Source organism: Pogoniulus pusillus, chromosome 11, assembly GCF_015220805.1.
Source record: "Pogoniulus pusillus isolate bPogPus1 chromosome 11, bPogPus1.pri, whole genome shotgun sequence".
Lineage (NCBI taxonomy): Eukaryota > Metazoa > Chordata > Aves > Piciformes > Lybiidae > Pogoniulus > Pogoniulus pusillus.
In genome coordinates, this window is record NC_087274.1 from 20,501,900 (window position 1) to 20,528,427 (window position 26,528).

The window sequence follows — 26,528 nt, forward strand, 5'->3', positions numbered from 1 at the left end:
AGTCTTTTTGTCATGTCATACATTGAATGCATTCATCAAAAAAAAAAAAAAAAACAGTCTTGCAGTACCCAGCCCAGATTCTGGCAGGCTTCTTAAAGGTTGGTGCAATGATTTTTAAAACAATCACATTTGTATTATTGACATCACCAAACTGACAATCAGGCACTCTCTCAGCCCTCAGTATCTCAGACCATGCAAGGAAATAAGAGAGAAGAGCTGCACATGCCTGAAAAGACTAGTGACTGGGGGAGCCAAGCCTGAAATCTGGTCCTACAATCCAAGAGGCTTCTTCAGCAGGAACCACACCTCCCTCTGCCAAACCTGGATGGCAGTCCATCTGAATGTAGTAACAGCCTGCAGGCTATGGCTATCAACAGCATGCCTCAAATCAGGATTTCAAAGCTCTTTACAAAGGATTAACATTATCTGCATTTCACACACAGGAAACAAAAACATTTGGGAAAGAGATATTCTCAAAGGATGAGACAAGAAGAAGAATCATCACCTCCTTAGTTATCACCTAACACATTTTCTGCTGTGCTAGAAGCTTGAAAGCCACTGCAGCCCCACCCCCTCACATCCCCAACAAAAAGAGGGAGAAAAATTATATATGCACATGCACACACCAGTGATCGAGTATTTTTAACAAACAGGCAGTTTCCAGCATATTCAAGTGCTGCAGGTAGATGAAAACATACACCTTCTAACAATCAGACCAAAGAGAAAGGACCAGCTCTTCAACAAGTGCTAACAGATCTGCTGCATTTAATGTATATGCACTAATTCACACCAGTGAATTCGTCCATTTACAAAAGCTTAGCTGATGAAAAGTTATGAAAGTTTATTTATATATAGTTTCTCTACAAAAGATAAAAATTATTGCCCAAAATCTACCTTTTCTAAAGATTATATTTTCTTCAAATATAGTTACTAAAATCAGAAAATTGCCTTTATAGTATAAGAACCACCTACAGTAAAGCATTAGCTCTGGAGAGTGCCCCATGTACCAACTTGAAGAAAACAAATGCCTTTCCAGAGGTTAACTACAGGTCTAACTTGAGAAAGAAAGCTAATAGAGAACATGACTTTCTCTTGAAAAACTTCTTGACAACACATTTTTTTTGTGCTGGCTAGGTAATAGGTGACCTCATGAATCTTTTCCAGCTCTAGCATCTGTGCTTTTGAGTGTTTCCAAGTTAACCAGTTCTTCAAACAGTCCACAGGAAACTAAGTATTTCCTTATTTTGGGTTGTTCGAGTTGTTTTAGGGTGGGGTGAACAAGTTGTCTCATTCCTCACTCATGTTTTTTGTTTTCCATTTACATTTTGTTTAGGTTTTTGGGTGTTTGGAGTTTTTGGTTGTTGGGTTTTTGTTTTGGTTTTTTTTTTTGTTTGCATGCAGAGAATCATTCTATAGTCTATTGACAAAATTAAGACAAAGCTAAGATGTGTTTTACACATTTTCTGGACATCCCTTTTGCACCAAAATAAGAGAACAGTAATGCTTTTTGTTTCATTGCTTTTCCTCTTTCTGTTTTGCCTGCAAAACACAAGTATGTTTGTGACATTATAGCTACCATAATGGAATATGACAGCACAGAGGCGGGAATGTCATTGTATTGCCATGGCAATAGACAAACAGTGTTTATTACTAGTAGTTTTAGGCTTTCACTCAAGCACTGGAAGCACTTTTTAGTTTTTTTCTTCTTATGCAAACATATTTTAGTAATTTTTGGCTAGGTCCAACCTTGCTGGCTCAATAAGGTGCAAATTAAACAGCAGTTTATAGGTCAGGAACATCTCCTGCTCCACTGAGACATAAATCACCTTGTGATGACAGATTGCATTTCCACTACCAACCCCTCCCTCAAGGCAGGGGATGTTACCTTTCTAAGGTCCAAGGACTGTACAACTGCATGTTCATGGTCTCCCAACTCCTGAGTCATTCAGGTTTATGAAAGCCTAAAGCAGACATGAATGTAGTCCCTTTACTTAGCACATCTGACAGCAGCACTGTCAGTTAGTGCTGCAACTTTTACTGAAGTAGTGGCTTGGCTATGTTGTAATTGACATACTGTCCACATAAGGATAGATGCTTATTTAACATACTGGCATCTTAAATAATCACTTCAACTTCTGAATTGCCTATAAGTATTGATCCCACTTAAATGATTTCCTTAAGTGAAATGTAAATTATCCTGTAATTACAGTTGTCAAGATTTATCATAAGAATCAGCATAGATGGAAGAGCCTTGGGAAAAAGTAGTGATCTCAGCATAAGGCAGTCAAATCAATTAGCAGGCCAAATAGTGTTTGTGATTCAACTTAGATTCTGTAGTTAATATTCTATTAAGATTAATTTCTCTTTTATAAATGTTCCCATTTTATTTTCCAAGTCAGTATTGTGCTTTTAACCTCTGTAAAGTTAGTTCTAGTTTTAAATGTTAGCTAAAATAAATTGATATTTTCGGTATCTGCTGTGTCCTGAAAAAAAAATAACACAGACAAGAAAGACCTTGAAGCCACATATACCTTCTTTTGTTACCCTTATTCATTTAGCTCTTACAGTAAATTTTTGCCCCCCATCACTCACAGCATCTTGCAAAGTTTGAGGTCATTGTGCAGATATTCTTGTTGTGGTAGCCTGACAGGCCAAAAATGGGCTTATTCATGCCCTGGCTTGCCCAGGCATGTTTCCCTGCTCCCCCTCCTTCTGTGCTGGGGCAGGGGGGGCAGTCACAGGAAGGAGAACAAAAGCCTTGGTTTCACCCAATACGGTCAAGCTTGGCAAAGTGCCATTCTGTGTCCAAAGACCCATTAGACTTGGCTCACATTGATAAAAAAAATGCACAGGTAAATGCAGAGTGCTCTGCCATGCTGTTCTTGCCTGCTGCTGCTTCATTTGCATCCAGAATTTGCCTAGACACTCCACCCTCTGGAGAGCTTACCAGGAACAGGTTCTAAATGCCTGCATGTGATAAGTCTGCATAGCCAGTGTGACATTGTGCCAAGGCTGCACATCGCATTGCATCCTGCCTGCCCCACTTCAAGGCTTCTGCTGAATCAGAAATCAAGTGGAACCTGGTCAGAGACTATGCTATAGACTCCCAGCTTCCTGAGAAAGAGCCTGGCAAACTCCGACAGCAATCCTTCCACATGCTTTGGGTACTGTACTGTCTGATACTATTTGGTAAGTAAACACTTAAAAGCCTCTTTGAATTAATTAATTGCCTTCTGCCATAAGCAGAAAGGAGCTTCCTGTGTCCTCTAGTGGATAAGTGGTATAATTAACCGCAAGAATCCTCTTTTCCAGTATAATGTTTGTATTTGACATTTTAAGATATAAGTGTTCTAGTTTTGCCTATTCCTTGCATGTATAAATTTCCAAACTGTGCATTTTGAACCTTGTGAATAAGTTTTCTGGTGAGTTTTAATGTTAATAAACAGTTTTCATAGTTATTAACAATCTTCACTTGGATATCAAAATTAATACAAAATATTAATTTTGCACAATCTGCCACAATTTTGCATCTTATCATGGTGGAAGTGTCAGAAAAAAATATTAAAGGAGACTGGCAAATGGGAGGATACCACAAAGCTTAAGAATTTATTAGTTCTCAGCAGCTTATTTTCTCCAGGGCCAGAAGAATGAAAAGCCTCTGTTATTACAAAATTCAAATGCTTACATCATTCAGGAAATATCAAATTCCCTTTAAATGCTGATAGTACTTCAGATGCGTGAGGTAGAGGGAGTAAAACAGAGAGAATAAGATCACTGGGGCAGTGCAAGGACAGTTTAGCCAAGAACTAGAAATTTTCAAAAAGATCAAAATAAACCAACATGTTGAGGTACCAAACTCATCTGAAAAATTATGACATAGCAGCACAGATTTCTGTAGAGCAGAACAAAATTCATCTATTTGTAACCAAGTGTTTTGGTCCACAGAACAGCTATGGAAGCTCAGCAGGGAAACTTTCACATTTGCAGTGAATTTACCTCCCTTGAAAATCCCTTCAACACACACAACTTGGTCATGTGGCTGCCATTTGCTTTCTTCTTCTTGTTAACTGCTCAGCAGTCAAAATCCCAGCTATGAATTAATAACATATCTTGAGAGCCTTAGCAAACCAAACAATGTGTAACTACTCAAAGTGTTCTGTCTCAGGAAAGTATCCTGCACTTCAGAAAGTACAGTGTGTTTTACACAACAAAACAGTAGTGAAGCAACTCTGAGCTGAGCCTAGGATTTAGCATCAGCCACCAAAAGCAGGCTATAAAGGTAGATGCACTTGTCACCAGTGCTGGGAATTTTACTGTCATATTTATTAACCATTGTGGTCATCAGAGAAGTTATATCTACTTAACTCATGTCACCCAGGAAAAGATTTCCCAAAGATAAAAGTAAAATCCCAGGGGGATTAACATAAGTAATTACAAGACCCCTAGGCTGAAAGGTCTGAGGATTCACTGATGTCTTTTACGTATTCATTAGCATTTGAGGCTGTCAGTTTCATGTCCTAACAAAAATGACCAGTACAGCCTTTTTGCCACAGTGACCAAAGGTAAAGTGCATTAGGAGAATGAATATGGCATTTAATGAAGTGTTTGACCTTATACCTTTGTTCTGCTTCTGAAATGGCTGCTTTCTCCTGGCATCCAGTCATTACCAGGGAAAGTTTTAGGCTATTTCCTATATTCCTGCAGGGCTTTTTCACACACAGACACCCATACATGTATATGTACACATACATATCTGAAGAAAAGGACAGTGTGAGAAAATTCCAGATAGTAGTAGAAAAAAATGCATGACAGATTTTGAGAGGAAGCAGGAATAAATGAAGCTGACATACTAGGAATATAGTAAAACCCAGGAGAGCAATAGAGAGGCATTTTTTTCTAGGAAGGCAGAAAACTACATCTGGAGTACACATGCATTTTTTCACTTAAAAGAGCCACATGATCATCATCTTTTTTTCACTGTTAACAATTAGTGATATAGAGTAGGGTATCATCAGCTAAGTAAGGGGAGGGGTAACCTTACTGCTCTCTACCTCATGGGTGATCACAAGGAAGACAGAGCCAAACTCTCTCCTTGGGGAGGCACAGTGAAAGGGTGTGAAGCAATAGACACGAGTCACAAGAAGGACAATTCTATGATTGAAAAAAATTATCTGCCAATAAATAAAACTGAACCCTGGAGTAGACTGTGCAGAGAAGTGATGTCTGTCCTTGGAGATCCATAAATCTCTCTTACATACAGCTCTAGACAACCTAGTGAACTACAAAGAGCTTCTTTGAGCATGGGATTGGTCCACATGACTTCAGTGGTCATATCGTGCAATGTTGTGGCAGCTATGCAACTCAGAAAGTTGTAGAGCCATTTGCATAGAAGAAGCCACAAAAGAATATGTGAGATTAAATTGAGTTTAAAAGACTCTAAAAAATTACCTTTGCCCATATCTCTTTAAGTATTTAAAAAATAAAGGGGATTCTGAAATTCAGATTTACAGACAATTAATTTTGCTAATAATACATAAGGTAAGAAAACACTTAAAACTGATAATATCTGATTTCTCTGGAACATAAAGTACAAGTAGAATTCCCAGCTGGTTAAGGTAGCAAATATGGGGGTGGAGAGAAACACTAATTATACATTAGCTCAGTTAAACTAATTCATGTGGGACTGCACCACAAGAATAAATGTTGGTGTATGAAATGGTGGAAGAACTAGTAAACATGTAATCACTGTAAATCCATCTCTGTCATAAGTAGCCTTGATTTGTAAATGCTACAGTAAAAATGCAACCTTATATAAAGATTAGCCCCATTCTACATACGTATATCCTAGCATTTGTTTTCAACAGCAATTAAACTGATGGAAAACTCAGCAGAAAAATAGTGTAAACATTAACTGCAGACAGAAGGCAGGCCCTAGGAACTTCCTGGAAAAGTGGAGTAATGATGGGGGACAAAAACTAGTTTAATTATATAAGAAAACAAATCAAGTAAATGGAATCAAGTTCTTTAATTATACTCGGATATTAAAACACAAGATAAAGAGATTAACTACTCCTAATCTTTACTTGTTATAGATTCAACAGCTCTAGCAAAGTCAAGGATGGGTCATGGCTACATGGATCATAGCTAGGGATCCAGACTTCAAGATGTTTATTTTGGAAGAATGCTAAGGTTCATACTCCCCTTTTTATATTGAGTAGTTTTTTGTTCTTCAGAGTCCTCATAATTCCAACAAATTACTTGCAAACCAAAATAATATTCAAAGAACTGAAACATCAAGGATTAGAAGAAATTAGCCACAGTGAGCAAACCTGAAAAAGGAACTTTTGTGCTCTCAAACAAAGCTGCTGGTCCTCTATATCCCCAAGGTATAAAGAATGGGCTACATATATCATTCAAATGCTGTTTGGACATTTCTTTCACCTAGAAAGACAAACAAGGGTTCCTGCAACTTTGATAAATGCCCTATTTTAGTAAATTAAATCAGAGCATATGGTCATAAACAGGTACTTTTAGGATAGGCAAGATGCATTACTATGAAAAATTGCTTGTGTACATTGTCGATGTAATTATGCTTAATTTATAGAACTGAGCTCTGAAAGTGGTTTTAGTCATTTGTTTTGGGCTGTATTTACATACAACACAAATGATTGCATCAGGATCTGTAGGTTAGCACAGCTACTCATGGCTTCAGCATGAAGCTTGTTCTTTCCTCCATGATTTCTCCTTTGTGACACTGAATAAATAACAGACTTGTAGCTTTTGAGGGCCCCATAAAGAGCTTTTGCAGTAATCTTCTGAGCCTGATGGTAGATTCCATGCTTGGTTGTGTAATTTATCTTTTTTTTTTTTTTTAATAAATATCTCAAATCCCAATTTTGAAACTTTAGGTAAGGGAGAATACAGAACTTGTCAATTGCCTTCATCTTAAGAGAAATAAATCTACATTTAAACAAGAAATGATTTTCAGCCTTGTAATTAAGTCACTCCATTGCTCTAGGCTTCACTTTCCACCTGTTGTATTTTTTTTTCAGTTAGCTCAGAGTGAACCAACATGCTGCCTGCAAACAAAATTCATCCCAAGTGATTCTTTGGTCTCACACATGATGACTTCTCCCCCTCCCCCCCCCCCCCCCCCCCCCGAAAATGGCCCCTGCACAGGTCCTTGTGCAGTACCAGTGCAGACCAATCTGCCACCTCATCCAAACCAAAGGCAAGGCAGGGGATAGATTTTTGTCCTTCTAGGACTATCTGCTGTGTCTCAGCGGTGGCAAAAAGCATGCCAAACCACTCGGCTCCACCTTCCAAAATGAAAGCACAGAGGCATGTGCCATACAGAGGAGTGACATGCCATTGCCCTACAGCTCCTGCAGAGATTTGGAAAGATGCATTCCTGCATCAACAATTATCACTTTGTCCAAGCTGTTTTGGAGGCAGGGTAGGGAGCGCCTCCTGAACAGGCACTGTATGCATGAGAGCTGAAGGAGGAGGAAGCCATGCTTCCTGCGTGGGGCCATTGTCAACTAGCACTTCTGCCACCATGGGGACCCAGAGAGAGGGTCCCAGTTTCACATTGGGACTGCCACATGCATATCACAGCCTTTCTGGCAAAGGAGTCTTCCTTTAACACTGCTGCACAGTCTCTTATCGTCTGTTACAAATAATACAGGACAGCATCACCCAGAGAAGATAAAGCACTGGTGCTGACCTGCAGCTGGAATCCACAGTTGCACTTCTCATAGCCTGCTGCAATTGAAAGCCCTACTTGATATTTTCTCTGCCAACTTCTGACTTGTGCTTATTTAAGGAAAAACATTTAGATGGCTTAAATGGGTAGGGATCATCCCACTCTTAGCACAATATGTTTAATGATTACTTTCCCAGCTAGATCTTTCTCCCTGTATTATTCAGGTGAAAAAAAAAATCAAACAGCAGTCTTGGCCTGCATACAGCAGATAATGCATGTTGCCTTCATTCCATACAAATTGATGATATTTCTTGGGTAAGATACCATTGTCTGAATATTCATGCTCTCAGAGGAATTGGATTCTTCCTGTCCATTTCAGCAACCTTGGTTCTCAGCCACTAGCCACTGCTATTATAATCTAGTAAATATGACACTCTGCAGTCAGGGTTTGACCAATTCCGAGAGAATTTTAGCAATGATCTATTGACTAAAAGAAATTCAGGGAGATAGCAGAGATGCCAAAGCATTTTAAATGTTAGTAAATTAGGACTTCAGCGTGGCTGCTGCCAATGCAGAATAATGTCATGTCTAAATAGCTGCATGAAAAAAGGTGGGTGGGAGGAGGGAGAGCTTCATAGGTGATAATTAACTTAGTGAACTGTATAGCAAACAGCACTGTAATTTTGTAATAGATCTGAAGTGGAGAAAAAGGTAAAATCTTCCTGAGCATTTAAACATAAAGTCCTCATAGCAAGAACTGAATGGACAAGGGCAAATTTCACTGAGCCAAATCTTACTGACACCTTGCAATCTCCTAAACTGAGGTGACAAGCTGTCTGCCTCAGGGAGAAGAGCAAGCCACGAGCTGATGAAACAGGAGAAGTACTCAGATATGAGTACAGCCACCAGATTCTTCTCTCTTCTGCGAAGTATCTCAGCAATATAACCCTTGGACTTCCACAGGCTGACAGACACTTCAACTGCTGCATTTAATGCTGCTTTTACCTTTGATCTTCAAGATCTTACAGTAACTCATAAGGGTGTAAGACGTTATTTAGTTTAGTGAGGAGATATTTAGGTATTTTGAGACATAGATACAGGCTTTAAAGAATTTTCCAAAAGCTTTACTCAGATAACTGCCATCTTTGCTAACAAGCATGAAACTTATCAGTATCTTGAGTCCTGTACACATTTCTTTAAATATATAGGTTATGTGCCTGCTGAGGTCATTTAACACTACTCATGGTGAGCTATGTTTGAAGAATTAAGCCTCTAATGGCTGTGTTTTTTGCAGCTGCAACAATACCAGGAAAGTGGACATAATACTGAAATAGAGATGCTAATGAACCTCCTGGTGATAAATCTCGTAGGACAGCTGGTCAGTTAGTCTCAGTCTCTCAAAAATAATACAAATAGGGCATATTTTGAAAATAAAGACTTCTACTTACAATAACAGTCTTAGTCCTGCAAACATTCTTTCAGCCTACTATATCGCTGGGCTCTAGAACAAATGGAAACCCCACCTGGGCATAAGTAAGCCTGAATTCTCTTCAAACAGTAACCCTGAAACTCAGTTCCTCTCCATTACCCAGAGGCTGATGCTGCAAATTTCTGTTTCCTAATATAAGGAATAGTCTAGTAAACCAAGTTGATAACAAAATAGTTCTGGGTGTTGGATCCATCAGTTGCTAAAGCACCAAGCTCCCATGAAGATTCAGCAGAATGAAAGAATTGAATAACCTAATATTGAAAGTCAGTTTTGAACATCGTTGATTACAAAAGCAAACCTTCAAAAGTAACTACCCGAGTAATTTACTTTTTTTAGTCCCTTATAAAAATGATTTGCGATTTTCATTTCTATTTCAAATGCTTAAGAACACTCATTAGGAAAAGAAATACAGCTCAGCAGGATCCTCACACAATATGTTGATTACAGTTCGATGGTATTTGAGACAGAGAAAAAAATGTTGCTGGCATAAAGCCAGTATCTTTCACTACTGTCTACAGTCAGCACAGAGTCTGCATAACTGCAGAGGTCAGAAAGGCTAAATTTTGGGTACATTCACTTGGTTCTTTAATTATTAAGAAGAAAACAGTTGGTCTCTAGAGACTGATAACTTTCCTACTGTTATAGGCCTTTTTATCTCCTAGGGTAATGAGAGTCTTTACTTTTTATACAAATAATTGTCTCTGTGTAATGCTAGGGTTTTTACATATGTCAAATTTTGCATTAATTTTAATTAAAAACAAGTAATTATAATGCCAGTACAGGATTACTGTGCAAATATGATAAATTATGAATTATTGATAATTAAATATCACACATGAAGGTACTTAAAAGTATTCATCTTTATAATTAACAATAATCTGAAATTAAAAAGGCAAAGGAAAGCTAAGACCTATTATTGTATCAAGATTGTCTTCCTACAAGAATCTCCTTTCTCTTATGAAACTATTCATATAAAAGCTCATAATTAAATATTGCAATAGTTAAATTTTTCAGTGCATGATCAGTATATGATGAGCTTTACTTTCAGTATCTTCTTACATTCTTTTTCTTCTGGCAGATAGAATAGATGCCTTGTGGCAAGTTACTGATTTGTTTCAGCATTGTGGTTTACAGTTCTTTGTTCTGCTAGTAATGTGGTAATTGAATATTTTGTGCATGGCTAAGCTGTTGTGGTAGTTATCACCTTTTTTTTTTTTTAATAATCTCTGATGTGAAGGCATTTGTGGATTTTTACAGGGGAAATCAATTCAAATATTTGCAAATCAGGTTTGTGTCAAAAACATCTTTTGAAAATATTTTTGCTTTTAATATTGAAGTCAGAGGGTTTGAAATCAAAGGAGATATGAGAGATACTAGATTTCGGAATACATGTTAGGAGTTAAAATGTAATGAACTTCGGTAGATGGACGTGAGTTTGATCTTCAGAAATACTGAGTCCCTAGTTCAAGCTAATAAGAGCAAATATCATTTTGCTTCTCCAAAACAAACAAACCAACCTATTATGCAGATGCATACTTTTAAATGAACAAATATAAGTAGCTCATAAAAGCCCAAGATTAAAAAGAACATAAGTTGAACTAATTTCGTTAGCTAATGTACAGCATGGACTTGCACTGATGCTAACAGCAGGAAAGAGGTTTGAGCTTCAAACAACACTGGATCTCTTTTCATTTATTTTAGACCATTGTTAACAGCTGCCATGCCACAAGTCAAATGAGCGAATGTGTGTTTATGCACCTGTGTAAAAATGGACAATAAGAAAGATGTAAGAGTTCTGCACATACACAAATCTCACTGTCTCAAAGGCAGTATGGCTCCAAACACCTTTACTTTTGAAGCCTCTTAGACTCTTTCCCTTTCTTCATTTCTCATTCTCTCTAGGGTGAAGGACGTTGAGGGCATGTATACTGCTGACAGCAAAAACCTTGTGTAATGAAAATAAGCTGAGCTAAAGATATTAGGAGGAGGATACCTCGCCACTGAAATGATATGTATTTGCTTTCTGTGCCTTTTAGCACCAAATGGATGAAACACTGGTGCCAGCAACTGGAGTGTAGATAAGGAGCAGTTCAAGAGCTTTTCGTGTGGAAAGATTGTATTAGCCTAGGGAACAGATACTGCTGAGCCACAGTGTAAAGAGGAAATATAATTTAAACAAGTGAGAGCAGGTATATATTACCCACTGACCTACTGCCATGGTTCTCACTTCTTAACCTTTAAAAGGAAACTTCTGTTTGTTGGAGGACAAAAGAATGCTCCTGATGCAGAAGAGAATGTGATATATCTCAGCCCACAGTACAATTTTATAGAGCATTCTTCACACAAATTAATACACCACATACAAAGTCTGGCATTATGAATTTTGTTTTCTTCCCTGAAAATAATTTTAGAAATCAAATCCAAGCCCAGGTACTTTTGTGACAGCATTTTAAATGAATGTTTCAGTCAAGAGAAAGAATCTTCCAAATTTTCTAAGATATTACATGAGTGCATAAAGGATGACTGCATTCTCTCTTCAGTGTTCCTTTTTACCATCATTACCGGAGTTTTGTCTTTCACTGCAACATGTAGAGCTCACGCTACCTCTAAGGGAACTAGAAAGGGCACATTCACTTCCATGGCCCAGTCCCACACAGCTGCAGAGATCCCTTCATCACAGACTAGCAACCCACAGAGACAGAAACCAGGAAATGGATCAGGCCAGTAGGAGATTCCCTAAAAATCGTCCCATGGCAGTTCAGATAACTTCAAGGTTTTTCCATGCAGGGATTATTTTATATTTATGCATTAATGAGTTGTGAGAGCTCTCATAAAGGGTCACTCCATGAGCAGATACAGGAAAGGGGGTAGGAGAGCAGCATGGAAGAGCAAGTTGTGCAAAAGCTTAAAAGGCAGAAGGAAGTTCACTGAATGTGTGAAAAAGTGACCAGCCACTTGAAAGGAATATAGAAAACTTAGAAACATGTCACAGTATGCAGGAATGCAACAAAGAAGTTTCCCATGAGCCAGCAATGTGCTTTTGTGTCCAAGAAGGCCAATGGTATCCTAGGGTCCACTAAAAATCATAGATTTGCCAGGACTGGAAAGGACCTCAAGGATTTAGTACCAACCCCACTGCCATGGGCAGGGACACATACTAGAACAGGTTGCTCAGAGCCCCATCCAGCCCAGCCCTAAAGATCTCCAGGGATGAGGCTTCCACCACTGCCCTGGGCAACCTGTTCCAGTGTCTCAATACCCTTGTGGTGAAGAACTCCTCCCTAATGTCCAATCTCAATCTAAGCACTTCTAGCTTTGCTCCATTCCCCCCAGTCCTATCAAGAAGCGTGTTGATGATATTCTTTTGTTGGGGATTTAGATATAACCTCTTACAGATATCTCTGCAGAAAATGGGAGATTGTGTCTCAGGTTTTGCTTTTTACTGTGTGCAGTTTAAACAACACTATCACTAGCCCATGGTGTGAGGAGTACTAAGTAACAGGTAAACTTTCTGTTAGTGCATTTTCTGTCAGATGGTTGTGTTTATTGTATCTGTTGGCTTTACTGCTAGAAAACTAGCAGTAAAGCCAGCACTCCAATTTTTGTCTTTGTTCTGTTATTCCAAAATTAGAGGGGGGGAAAAAAGCAACCAAAAAACAACCCTGGAGCACTGAAAAATGGTCAGCTAAAGCAGACAAAGGGAAATCGTGGTTTTAAAGGGAAAAAATGTTTTAAACCACTGTTTTATTTTATTCCTTTCTGTCTCACTTCAAGATTCATCTTCAAATATATGTGTGGTTTCAGAGACTGCAGAAGAATTCCTGTCATGCCCCCATGTTTATGCGTTTAAGATTTGGGAAACAGGAGTGCTTTCTCTTTGCTGTTGTAACTAAACCTAAATATTTCATGACTATGGGGCACAGTGCCTCACAAACACAGAAGCACTACATGGAGTAAAGAGGAAAGTACCACTATCTCCACTGGGAAATCTGAGGGCAAAATGTTATGTTTTGCAGCCCACCTGAAGTGGCATTCCTGAAGCAGGCATCCCCACTCCTGAAACACTTCCTCTGAAGGTTCCTAAATCTCTCTGAATCTGAGCCCAAGTCTGCACAGCTGCAGGTGATGGAGCCACCAAAAGAGAACAATTTTGCAAGGTGGTGTTCTGCTGCACAAGCTGACTGAATCTAGCTGACCCTGCAGCTGCACGTTCCAGTCATGAGGAAGGGACCAAAACCAGACAGGGGTACAGGGACTGCTACTTTCAGAGGCAATGACTGTTACACGGAGTCACATGTGACACCCTTGCTGGGATAAGAGCTGCCAGGGAATGATGCAGCGGCAGCAGTCAGAGCTGATGCAGGTCTAGATCTCCAATCTCATGACCAAAATACTGGGAAAGGAAATTACAAGTATAGTCACAAGGCATCAAGAGGACCAGGTTGCATCAACTATGTTTTAGGAAGGCAGGTCATTTGCTGAGAGGGCATATGCTTAATGTTTTAACGCTTCCCTGAGATGCAACTTTAATGGACTTAGATGAAGGAAGACTATGATGGGAAAGGAAACTGAGGAAAAAACTATGATGTTGGGTGGGGGGAAAAAAAAGCCTTTTTATCCCTGATCTTCCTTCACGGTGGAAGGGAGGGAATAAACAGTCCACATTTCCCAATTTATTGCCAGCCACTGACTGGACTGTGTTGTTTATATTCTAATCTGCAGCAATTTTTTTTTTTTTTTTTTTTGGACCCATGGCACAAGGATATCACCAGCCAGCTAAAGTCTCCTCTTCCTCTCTTCAGGGACCACAGCACACAAAGGGACAGTATACATCATGCTTTGCCTCTGCCTCTCTGTGAAAGCTCAGTAAGGTAGTGTAGCACAAATATGTGATGTTCCTTCCCCTTTGCCATTCACAAGTTTGTATTGGGATGGCTGTTGTGCCTGGAACTTTTGAAGACAAAAATGGATGTTTAGGATCAACACAAGTAGTTTTCCCTTTACTTTTTTGCCTCCCTTTCCCCAAATACTAGCATACACAGTAAAAACAACTGAACCAGTACTGTCCACAGAATTAGTGCACCCACTACATTTTACTGCTCTAATTTTTCACTTTGTTTTTCTCTGCCTCTGATTCTTCTTCTCACCAGATCAAGTGCATTGTTGTGTACCATTTAAAATTGCTGGAACACAAAATACTGGTGTACATTTCACAAAATTACACATTTACATTAAATGTCCCAGCTTTTTAGCACGGGTGACAATGATGTACTTCAGTCACAATCGAGAACATCAACAGATTGTATTACAATCTGTCACACATTCTCAGGAGAGAGAAATTGGCAACTCACTACACTGAAGAACAGTAATCAAGCAGCTGGAATATTACAGTACGAGTTCTGACTAGTTGAAGCCATTTATAATAATGACTTCTTAGACATTAACTTGCCAACAAGAAAGGTCTGTAACAAGCTTATGTTCATACTGACACCAGAACACTTAATGCATGTGTAGCTGTAATCAATAGTATCTCCTGTCTATTTTACTAATCACACTGCTCTGGATTATTTGCACTTGGAATAGAAACACCTTTAAAAAAAAACAACCACCCACAATGATCTCTTGTTTCCATTTTAAAATATATATATATACACCACATAACCTGTTTTTATAGCTGTCTAATCTTCAGGAAGAGCTTTAAGAATGCTCAATAAGCAAAATGTTTGTCTCATTTTCTGCACTGCTGGCAAATAAAGCATAGTAACTGCTTTCTCTCAAGTAAGGAAAATGATATATTGAACTATCTGACCAGAACAGAAAAGCTGTCAAAAAAAAATCCAACAAATAATAAAAAAAGGGAAAGTCCTCTAGTCTCTATTACTCTGAGTATGAACTATTACAGAAGTTGGTTTTGTTCAAAGAAAACCAACAAGAAAATAATCAAAGAAACTGCGAATATGATGTTTAATTCTTGAAAGCACAAGTTATTAATGTTCTGGCTGAGGTGAAAAGCTCTGTATAGCAGCTTACAATGACAGGGATCCCAGGCCAAAAAAAAACCCTAAGCTGCTTCTAAGGATGAATCTGTCAATCAACAGCACACAAAAAGAAAGGACAAAGTTAAAGGGAGTGCTACAATGTTATTTTGAGACAAATACTTTAAAGGGAGCCAGAATCAAACTTAAAAACACCCTAGAAAATTCTTAACTTGGTGTATTATACACAAGAGAATTTATTTCAACAAACTTTCAGTTACTGACATCTTACAATTCTGAAAATACTACACAAAAAAGATTTCAAATAGAAATTTTAGAGCAGCCTTCAAGAAACATAGAGTTTATGATTAAAGTATATAGTTAAAAATTAAAGTCTAAGACGTTTTAAACCCAGAATACTTATGAAATACATAGTAAGATGAATTCCATAGCTTAGATTTATTGCAAGTCTTAAAGTCAGAATAGCTCAACACAGGTTTGCAGAGCCTTAAAGCCATGGTCTGACCCAGTTTTCACAACCAATGACACCTGTACAGCCAAAGGACTGGAAACAGCAAAATGAAGGAATCAGACTAGCGACACAGCATCCTTGTCCTCTTCTACTTTTTGATCACAACACAACTTCTTTTCCAGACAATCAAGCTATTCCTGACCATCCAGATCCCTGATGGGCCCAGGAGGAGAGAGCTGCTATACCTCTCCTTCCACTCTGGTCCAACAAATGAAGTTTCCCATCCTTTTTCTCAGTCACACATAAAGGAGGAAACTTAGGTAGGGAAATCAATTTTCTTGTGGCCAGACCTGAGAGTGGCAAACATGGTAATACACACACATAACATTATAGGTCTTTAGAGTGTCTCAGGGCCAAGAAAAATGCCACCTACAAGGAAATCTTCACGTGACTGATGACTATAACTCATTGACAACTCTCTGTTGTGGGAAACTCAGGAGACCAGACATGCCTCTGACCAAGAGCCACTTCCCATCCTGTATCTCTACTTCTGTTGTTATAATCCTGAGTCCTACAGACTTTTGTACTCATCTCCAAGCATGTATCTGTTGATCCCTCAAAAAAAAAAAAAATCACTGGATCTTTCTCATCAAGAGGTTAGAGCTACTGAAACACTTCTGAACTCTTCTTTTGCCTTTCTTGGCATCGTCTCAGTGCTGCCAAAGTGCCATTAGAGCTAGAAACACCACAGTCTTCAGAGGATGCCATGATTGTTTCCCTGGAGTGTGACCTAGCTCATTCTTATTATTTAGCTGCACTTCACTAGATCTACTCTTATTGGCAGGTAATCACAACTAGGTGGTGGAAACCCTAACTTATTTCTCAGTTATCAGGCCAAAGTAGAGAAGCCTTGTCATAGCACTGAGCGTAAGGGAAGAACAACAGAACCTCAAAGGTCACATTGTGATATACAGAAATGGAGATACACAAGCTCCTTTGTGTTCACACACAAAGCCTGAAGAGAAGGAGGTTTTTAGAGTACTTGAAGATATTCAGAATAAAAACTGCTGTACAAAGAGGTTTAAACTATCTCTTAGGACTTATGTTCAGAAAAGATAACAGCCTTGAGCCAGAAACACAACCACCTTTGTGCTTTTCAGTTTAATTTTTTCTTTTACATGTACACAGGCAGCATGACTGAGCTACAGGTGCCTTTCATCTTCTGACCTTTAGTCCTAAAGTTTAAAACCATGACACAAGACAGTTCAGACTCAGAGCACCGACTACCTGTTCTGACTTGGCGATCTTACTGCCTGCAGACCATCTTTGGTGTGGTTTGCAAAGGATAAGGAAGGGAGGAAAATGGAAACAACAGCACTTGGATTAAATTTGAGGAGACATGGAAAAACTATGCTGGACAATCAGCAGATGAGAGAAGAGAGACACCATGCACATCTGGGGAGACCAAGCCATGCATAAAGGGCTTCAAAGAAGCTGGATATGATTCCTAGTATGAACACAGACAGTGTGGGTGACTGGCAAATGCCAAGGGAAGTAGTGAGCAGGATCAAGCAGTGTCCAGAGTACTGGTGTCTGATGTGAGTACTGCAGAGAGAGTTGGCCCCAGGAAGAGGAATGAAACACTGAAGTCAGTCAGGGAGCAATTGCTTTAACATCAAAAAAAAAAAAGACAGAGTGCTGCAGTAGCATGCCTTTTTTTCTTTCCCCTTCTTTTTTACAGTCTGGAAGGCTCCATAGGGGTAATTCCTGCTCTGCTCCTTTTCCAGGAGTAAGCCCAGCCCATACGAACTCTGATAGATGTTTCTCTCCCACTGTTAGGGAACTGTAGGTAAGTGCCTGTCAGGTTGAGACATCTGCAGAGGAATAGTTAACCCCAACACACATGTAAAGGAGCCTGAAAGCTCCCTATAAGAAAGAATTTTCTATCTGGAAGAAGTCTGAATAGCTGTTTGAAGAGAGGAAAGTCACAGAATATATTAAGATGCCACTTCTCCATGGAACAGCTTGACCATGACGGATAGGGCTGCTTCAGTAAGCATGTTTACAGGCAGAGGTGCTCCCTACCTGATGCTGTTCTGAATTTGAAGCATGGGTAACCATTACCCACCACATCCACTTACTCAAAGGAGATAAGAACAAGGACTACAAAAAAAGAGCTGAAATATCAAACAAGGTGGGGGAAATGAGAGGAAATCTTGGACTAGGACACAAAAAAAGCAATATGTAGAGCAGTGTCAGTACTGAGAACAATGCTGGAAGAGTCAGACCAGTCCTTTTGTTCTGAGAAATGAGAGAGAGAAGACAGAAGACTGATGAGAAGTGATGGAGCACTATGAGGGTCATCACATATGAGAAAGGACAAGCAGAGATGGTTCTCTCCTTTGGGAGGAGGAGGGGAAATGAAGATAGCTGGAGTTTGGAGAGTTTGACAAAATGGAGAGGGAGTGCTTCTTCATCCAGCTTTTTGACTGAGGTGCTGGTGTTGTGTTTGCTATGGGCTTGAATACATTTTAATGGACTGAAATGTTGATACTGATTTTGCAAAGCAATAACTTGCTGATGAGATTTTCTGAAGGCAAAGGAAATTGGATTGCTAAAATATGCCATGCAATTTTGAAGTCCAAATCTACACATTAATTTCTGTGAATTTAATGGCATTTTTGTGTAGATGAAAACAAAAATTAGGGTTGTTTGATTAGATAATGAAGAGGTCTCACTGATATTGATGAGATTTTGTTGTTTAGTGTATTTGAAATAACTTAAAATACTCTATCATACCTCAAAACTTACATAAATATATTCCAACCATTTAATTATATTTTAGAGGGGAAAACACAATACATAAATACAAATTCATTTAATTTCATTGCTAGATCCTTAATACTCTCCAGAAAAATGTCCTCTAAAATATTTTCTGTATACAATGATTGCTTCAAAAATAAGAACTGACATCACAATGTTTGTTATTAAATATTTACAGAAGAGGAGGAAGATACTTCTTTAATGTAGGGGTTGGTAAAGTGTGAATGTGAAAGGCTTAGCTCCACAAATATGTTTGTTGGGTGAGTCTTTATGGGAAGAACAGGAAAAAATCTTCTGACAGAACATCACTCAAGGAATCAACCAAGGTGCTCTGTCTTTTGGTCATTTTGATATATTACACTGTGTGGCAGCAAAGCCAAAAGTAAATCATGTTAAGATCTATCACCTCTTTCAAAGTTACTTTAGAAATGTGAGTTCAATGTTAGAGGTCTGTTTCAACCCCTGCCATTCTGGCATTCTTTCAATTATATGTATTTAATCAGCAAATATGCATTAATTTAAATCAGGAAAGTATTGATCTTGGAGTATCTGGAAATTATGGACAGAAATTTCAGAAAAAACAAAAATATTTCATTCTGGTTCTCTGAAATTTTACAATTACTTTTATTGAACTCAAGTTTAGAATATAATTATAATAAAACAAAAGGTAAAAAAAGTAATCTGCACTCAAATAGAAGAGCAACAGTTGAAACCATTTAAGAAAGTGTTTTGACTCATTTGGGCTATTTCACTCAGTTTTGATTACAGATAGTTCTTGAGATTTTGACATTGCAATTCCTCTCTTGAATAGAGCACATTTCAGGCTGCAAATATTGCACAGGAAACTATCCAGCAAATAAACCTTCTTCTTAAGCCAAGTGAAAATTCACACTTTAGTGAAAAGACTTAGAGCTGTCTCTCCTTGGCCTGGTGAAGGTCTACCAATATGCTCCATGAAGCTCTGTTGTGCTGCAGTGTTTAGAATGGTCCAGCTTTCCCTGACACTCTTTGTTCTGCCTTCACCATATGAAGCTCTCCTGTTTCTTTGTTGTTAAGACTGCTTTGCAAAAGCAATTATAAAGAACACTATTTTTGTGCTTCGAGTATTCTTCAGTCAATGAAGGTTACAATAACATTTTCTTTTTACCACAGATGTTGAGCAAAAGGCCTAACCTTGCTGTTTCACAGCTCTGGAAACAATTGATCCGCTAGTTCTTTCTGAAAGGATGAAGCCAGCTGAAACAAACACAGAATCATACAGCTTAGAGGTATCAAGGACCAGTATGTAGACTACGAGTAGTGCAGTTGTCCCAGCCTTGTGATGTTTAACATACCCTGTGAACAGGATAGCAGAAATGGTTGAGGATAAGAAATAGAATTATCAGGTGCTAAAGGACAGACTGACAGAGATAAGAATGCAAATGGATATTTTAAAAGGCCTCTAGGAAGAAGTAGTTCCTAATCTGGACTGATTTCAAAGATAATTAGGTGCTTAAAATCAATTATCTACTATCTATTAGTAACTCAATCCACAAAGTTTAATTATTGTTATTTAAACACCTACTTCCCACATATTTAAACACCTACTTCCCACATATAAGGGAATTAAAAGTTGTGTTAACTATATTGCATTGAAGGTTTTCAGCAAACGTTAAAACAAGTCTAAGCCATTTGCTTCAGTTCCATGCCCAGGTATGTCACAACTTGGTATCCCAAGCCAAGCCTCGGCAGCAGGGGAGGTTGTGCTAAGATTCAAAAATTCTCTTGATGTAAATTAACATAAACTGACACCAAAGAGCTGATGAGTTGGGTCCACCAGACCACAGCCTCCCTTGATCTTTTCCTTTAAAACATTTTAGTTAATATTTTTTTTAATTACAGAGCTTGTTTTCAGTGGATAGATTGGGTGGATGAAGATGGGTAGATTGTGTGGAGCCTTTCATTTGGTATGATTGCTGAAGATTATAGAGAATTAGATCTAATGGTGCAGGTGAACCTTTCCAGCCCTATATTCCCATGTACTTCTCTTTTCATGTTTGATCTGTGTCTTCCCTTGTGGAAGATACAGGTCTTCATATAGCACTTATCTCAATTTTAGGGCTAAAGCACTTATCAATTGAGAAGGAATTAATTACAAGTGTCATGACTGCTTCTTTTTTTTCATCCTCCTGCCCAAGCCCTCACACACACACACTCACTCAGTCCACAGGGACTGATCTCACAGCCATGGAAGTGAAATCAATAGCAGTTGATCGAGGACATTTGAATTTGATTCTCCAAAATGATGAACAGGATAGCCCTTATCCAGAAACTTCTATAAATACCTGCAGCACTTCAAACATGTTAACAACCACAGTCTTCAAATAAAGCTTTACTTTGCTTATGAATAGAAACTATGGGTGTCATTTACTTCAGTGAGAGCACTCTTGTAGCGAGATAAAAGCCTATAGCACTCCTTTCAATACAGAGCTATAAATCTGTCGGTGGCCATAGCAAGCCAACCACTGATCTGGTGGTTTAATAGAGAAAAAAAAAAAAAAAAAAAAGAAAGAAGAAATCACTTAAAACATCAGTCCTGGGGTTCAAGACCTAATGGTTTCCTATATCCTGAACTCTATTAAATTATGCACTCTGTATTTTTCAGATTTTCTGCCTTCTGGAAATAACAAGAAAAAAATAAATAAAATAGCATGAATATAAAATATAAGGCAAGCATCAATGTGTGAGCCATAGTTACCTACTATATCTGTAGTTGTTCCTTCTGTTTCTTAGCAAAATAGAAAACTAATGGTCAAAATGTATTTCAACAATTAATGACTTAATTTTTACCCTAAGCATTTCCATTTGTAGCACATTTTCCCCAAGTACAGATGGTAATTAATGGTATTCTGTCCCGTAGAGTGTAACTTGGTAAGGACTGACATAGCAAATACATGAAAAAATATGCTGACATTCCAGAGAAGTCTTTGGTGATGCAGCACTTCTGCCAGGGCACACAATCTCTTCCATCCATAAGAGTAAAAAGCAAAAAGTGTTAGCAATATACAAAGAAGACTTCCTTTGCTCTCTTAGAAAGAAAACTCTGCTGGAGGGGCTTTATCTTTTTTGACATTTTAACCCAGTTTCTGTGAACTTTGAGATACATTGTCTGTTTGAAAGTATAAGATATGTTTTACAGTGATGACCAGAAAGTAGTAGATGTATGTGCATGGTCAAAGCAGACACTATCAATGTCATGCAGAATATTTTGCCTGGTTTATTCCCAAAGACTTTAATGACTATATTAACTTCACAGTCTGAACTGTATTATAAGCTTTCTTAGAGATGGAAATTGCTTGTTACCAATGAAATATCTTTACAAATAATTCACATCATACTTAAAAGAACTGCTTTTGACAGAAATGTGTGGAATTTGTAACTGCAAGTTTTACCTTCAGCTCAATTATAGCATAAAACATCTAAGGGAAAACTAAATGTAAGCTTATGTCATAAGAATTAAAAAGCTTTTAAATGGGAATGTCCTCTGTATAAATTTATAGAACCCTTGAGGATAAAGCAGTTTACCCTAAGTGAGATGACAGCAAGAACTGTATAGCTCCAGAAATATCCACTTGTGCATGATTTTGGTAAAGAAGAAAAGGTGTCTCATAATAAAGACACCCTAAAGTTTGGTACTAAATAGTCAAAAAAATATAATTGTAAAAAATCTACTATAATACATTAGCTTACTCCTTTTTGAAAGCATAAGCCAAATCCTTCAGAAGTACTCAGATCAGTATCTTACAAATACCTCACATAGAGCCTTAGTCTGTGGGCCAGATTTACTAAGAACCCTCAAACAGGCACATTCTGACTCAAGCGTAAACGTCTGCATATTGGCCTTTTTGACTGCATAACCACAAAGAAAACCAACAATCAAGTGTCCTCTGTCAGGTGAAAAATTCCTTCATTCATTTTTTTAAACAAGTGTAAAATCTTTGAACAAACTTACTAAATGCATGACACATAATTGCCTTCAATGATGTCCTCTCAGCTTCTCTGTTGAGCTTTGTATAAATTTTTCTCTCATTCTACTCCCACTTGTCTCTTAGAGAAACGACATCTCCCTTCACACTCTTGCCTACCTATTCTACCACAAACACAATTTTAAATAAAATAAGTCATTAAGCATCATAGGCTGGATGTTAGGAGGAAGTTCCTCACAGAGAGAGTGATTTACCATTGGAATGGGCTGCCCAGGGAGGTGGTGGAGTCACCATCCCTGGAGGTGTTCAAAAAAAGCCTGGCTGAGGCACTTAGTGCCATGGTCTAGTTGACTGGCTAGGGCTGAGTGATAGGTTGGACAGGATGATCTTGGAGATCTCTTCCTACTTGGTTGATTCTACATCACAGGCCCAAAGAAGTAAGTAGCTTTACCATTCACCAAAAGCCTGCTAGGTGCAGTTCTTTACTAACTGTATCCACTTCCTCCTTTTTCAGTTTTTCCATTGTAATTATAAATTCCACAAAAGCACTTATGTTTGAGAGATTGAACCTCTTAACACAGATATATATCAAAAATTATTTAGTTCCCTGCTCTCTCCCCCTTTGAACAGTAAATCAAATTAGTTTGAAGACAAGGGAGAAGCAGCTCCTCATCCTTAGAGATCCATGTTGGTAGATGGGTTTTAGGTGTGGGCTTGTGGTTGTATCACAACCCAGGCCTTAGTGTTTGCTGCTGAAAAAGCTTTCTCCTTATAATTCTGAACATGTCAGAATTCTTTCTTTCAGAAATCACAGGAAGTAAATAAGTGCTTTCAAAATACATACATGAGGCAATTTTTTTTTTTCATTCACGAATTTCTGCAGCTATTGCCTTTCAAAAACTGTTGGTCAGTGTCCCAGACATGGTCTTAGGAAATTTCTCCATAGCTTCTATGCTGAGCTGCAGGACCTGCATCAGGTTTCTGCAGGCCAAGGTTTTTTACCTCATAGTATGTGGAACAACATCCCCACAAGGGCTCAGTGAAGTCATAAGGCCATCAATTAAATTGTGTAACATGTGTATCCATATAAGCATTGGGCAATACCTCAATTACTGTGAGCTCAGAGCCAAACCTGGCAACATTTAAAGGTGGACCCACAAGTTTGTCTACACTGAACAATTAATAAAAGTGGCTTTATACAATCTGTAGCAGGGAACTGTCTTATTTTTCAGTGATCTTGAAAAATCACAGAAGCTAAGAGTCACGCTACTGCATCTCTTCTTCTTTCTCAAGTTTGCTCTCCCTTGCTGGAAATTATCAAGACCTTGGGCTTGCATGAGGAACAACTTAGAACCCCATACCCTCAATGACCAGCTCTCCCACAGCCAAACTCCCCTTGCAACAGGAAGGGAAGCCATCAGATGCCAAACAGTATCCTGCCCTATACTGTAGCACTCATTTGTGTCTCTATGCATAATATCTCACTGCCAGCACCTGCCAAAGTAGCTTCAAACATGAAAATGTTATAGAAGGCCAATACGGAGGATTCTGTCAATTCAAATGAAGCAAGGATATATCTGCTTTTATGCTACTGATATAGCTAGAAAGAAAAAAAAATAAAAAGAAAACAAGCAGATTGCTTGTCAATTAAAATTGAGCTTCTGTGCTTATTATAAATCTATGCAAACATTGTTTTCTGTGATATGATAAAAAACTTGTCTTTATGAGATCTCATATACATTTACTCCTAACATTCCACATTTTGATAATTTGAGTCACTCACATTTCAACATTTTAGCTATCTTAGGTGTGGGTTTTTTTATTTGCCTACACTTCCCACATGATTCTTACAAATATAAGAGCTGCAGTTAGCTTGGTGTAGCTCACATTTTCTTCTAAGGAATTCTAAGCCAATAATCTCAATTTCTTCGAGTAAATTAGCATTGTGTTCTTCCTAAAAGTTCCTATAATATTAGAGAGTTGCCAGCTAAAATGAAGAATCATGAGCAGATGTTGTTTAATAAGCAATTATTCTGATATATGTTTTAACAGATTTCAAAATTCAAAAAGAGGAGGATAGCTATGCAGTTGTGGTTTTGAAATGTGAGAAGGTCTGCATTGTCCCATTAAAAAATAAATCAAACACAGAAATTGTGTTTAACAGTTCAAAAAACCGAGGAAGCTATTTTTTTGACTGATACAAAATTGAGATGCCAATATTGCAATTTTGGGAGAATAAGCCTCTGCTAAAGTAAAAATCACAACTGGAATCTGGGATATAAAATCTGTGGAGTAAGATTTATCATAAAATAGTAACTAGAACTTGACAAGTAAAGTCACTCAAATCAAAGTCAAGTTTATGCAAGTTAGATACTATTCTACTGTTATGGACAACACAATACACTACAAGAAATTAAGCTAGAAGCAGACATACTTCAAATGAGTCTACAAGAGTAGAAATAAATCCACTTGGTCAAACAACAAACAAATTATGAACTAGTATTTGAAAGGCAGCAAAAGCAAAGAGAAGAAAGCCCTTTAGTTCAAAGATCACTTCACAGTCACAAGACATAAAATTGCAGGAGCAGATGATAATACTAAGAACTTTGTTGCAAAAGATGTGTTAATGTTCAATTAGTGCATCAGCAGTGTGGTGCCAAAAGCCACTGCCTTTCTTTCCAAAAAGCCTCATGTTTTAGCACTTACACTGAGAGAACTCTGGGTTATAAAAAAAACACCCAGGTAAACAAATAATGTGGACTTTCTATGAGAGAACATCAACTGAAAAGGGGGAAATATGCAGTAGTTCTTCCGGGGAAAGTATCTTTTAGCACATCTTTTAATGAATGAATATGTCTCCTGAAGGAAAAAGGGACTAAAATAACTGAGGGAGAGTTTGAGATGAATTTCTGGGCGGATATTTTTCTCACCAGAGTATAGAATATAAGGAATGGAGATCTGTCTTGTCTTTTTCCCAAGGGAAAGGATGTTTATAAGAAAAGCCTTATCATTCTGGAAATCAAAGGGCAAACAAAAGAACCAGTTGCATGTGCTGACCACTGCTAAAGAAAAAAAAAATCAACCAAACAACTAAACCAAAAAAACTAAGACAATATAGTAAGTTAAATAGTAGAATATATATATTAGGGATGTTTTCCAGTACTTCATAAAGACTGAGAGAAGGATAAGGATATCTTTTTTAAATATAAGGATTCATCACACACGTGCTGGTAACCACCCTTCCAAAAATACTGTGTATACCTGTGGGTGTACCATTTATCTTTTCGCAAGGAAAGCATGGCCATAATATCTGAACATCTATGGAAAGGACCAGAATTACTGGATGAAATTTACAGATACATAGATTTAGGCAGTGTTAGAGAAAAACAGTCACTGGCAAAAGGCATAAGTAAAGCTGAAACTATCATATGCGTGTGTGTATATATACACACTCACCCCTATACACACACATCATTTTCCAGGCTGCAATCTCTTAAAGTCTTGCCCAAGGAACACTTTTACATATAATATGCCTGAACAGGAAGATTGCTTGAATGTATTCAGCTAACCAAGCAATCCAGATTCTTCTAAAGTACTGCCAAATCTTCTGTTATTTACATCTCAATCCACACATTTTATTATCACAGATTTTGTATTTACTTCCTCATATCACTGCTGAAATGTTGAGAAAACATTGAGTTTAATATCAGTTCGAGTAGTACCTCACTAGGAAATCCATAATTTGATGATGATTCACCACTGACAAGTACTTGAAATCTATCATGTATCTACTAATGGACTAGGGTCCATTTATCAAGTGGGTTTTTTGTGCCGTGCTAGAAACCTAGTTTTTTCACTAGAATATTATTTATTGTGCTTATTACAAAGGAAAAAAATGTATACTCTATATCAACGGGAAATGTCATACACTGAATTTCACATTCAATGCACTAAACAAAAAAAATTCAGGGCTGTTTCAAACTACCACAGAATCAGTCATGGTTGGAAGGGACCACAAGGATCATCTAGTTTCAACCCACCTGCAATGGGCAGGAGCACCTCACACTAGATCATACTGTCCACAGCCTCATCCATTATG

General features: G+C 38.1%; 1 long non-coding RNA gene across 2 annotated transcripts in view; it reads right to left on the reverse strand.

The window, feature by feature from the left end:
• LOC135179762 (uncharacterized) overlaps positions 1–26,528 on the reverse strand; it is a 220,740-nt gene that overhangs the window by 182,686 nt on the left and 11,526 nt on the right. The gene's annotated exons all lie outside the window — the stretch shown is intronic.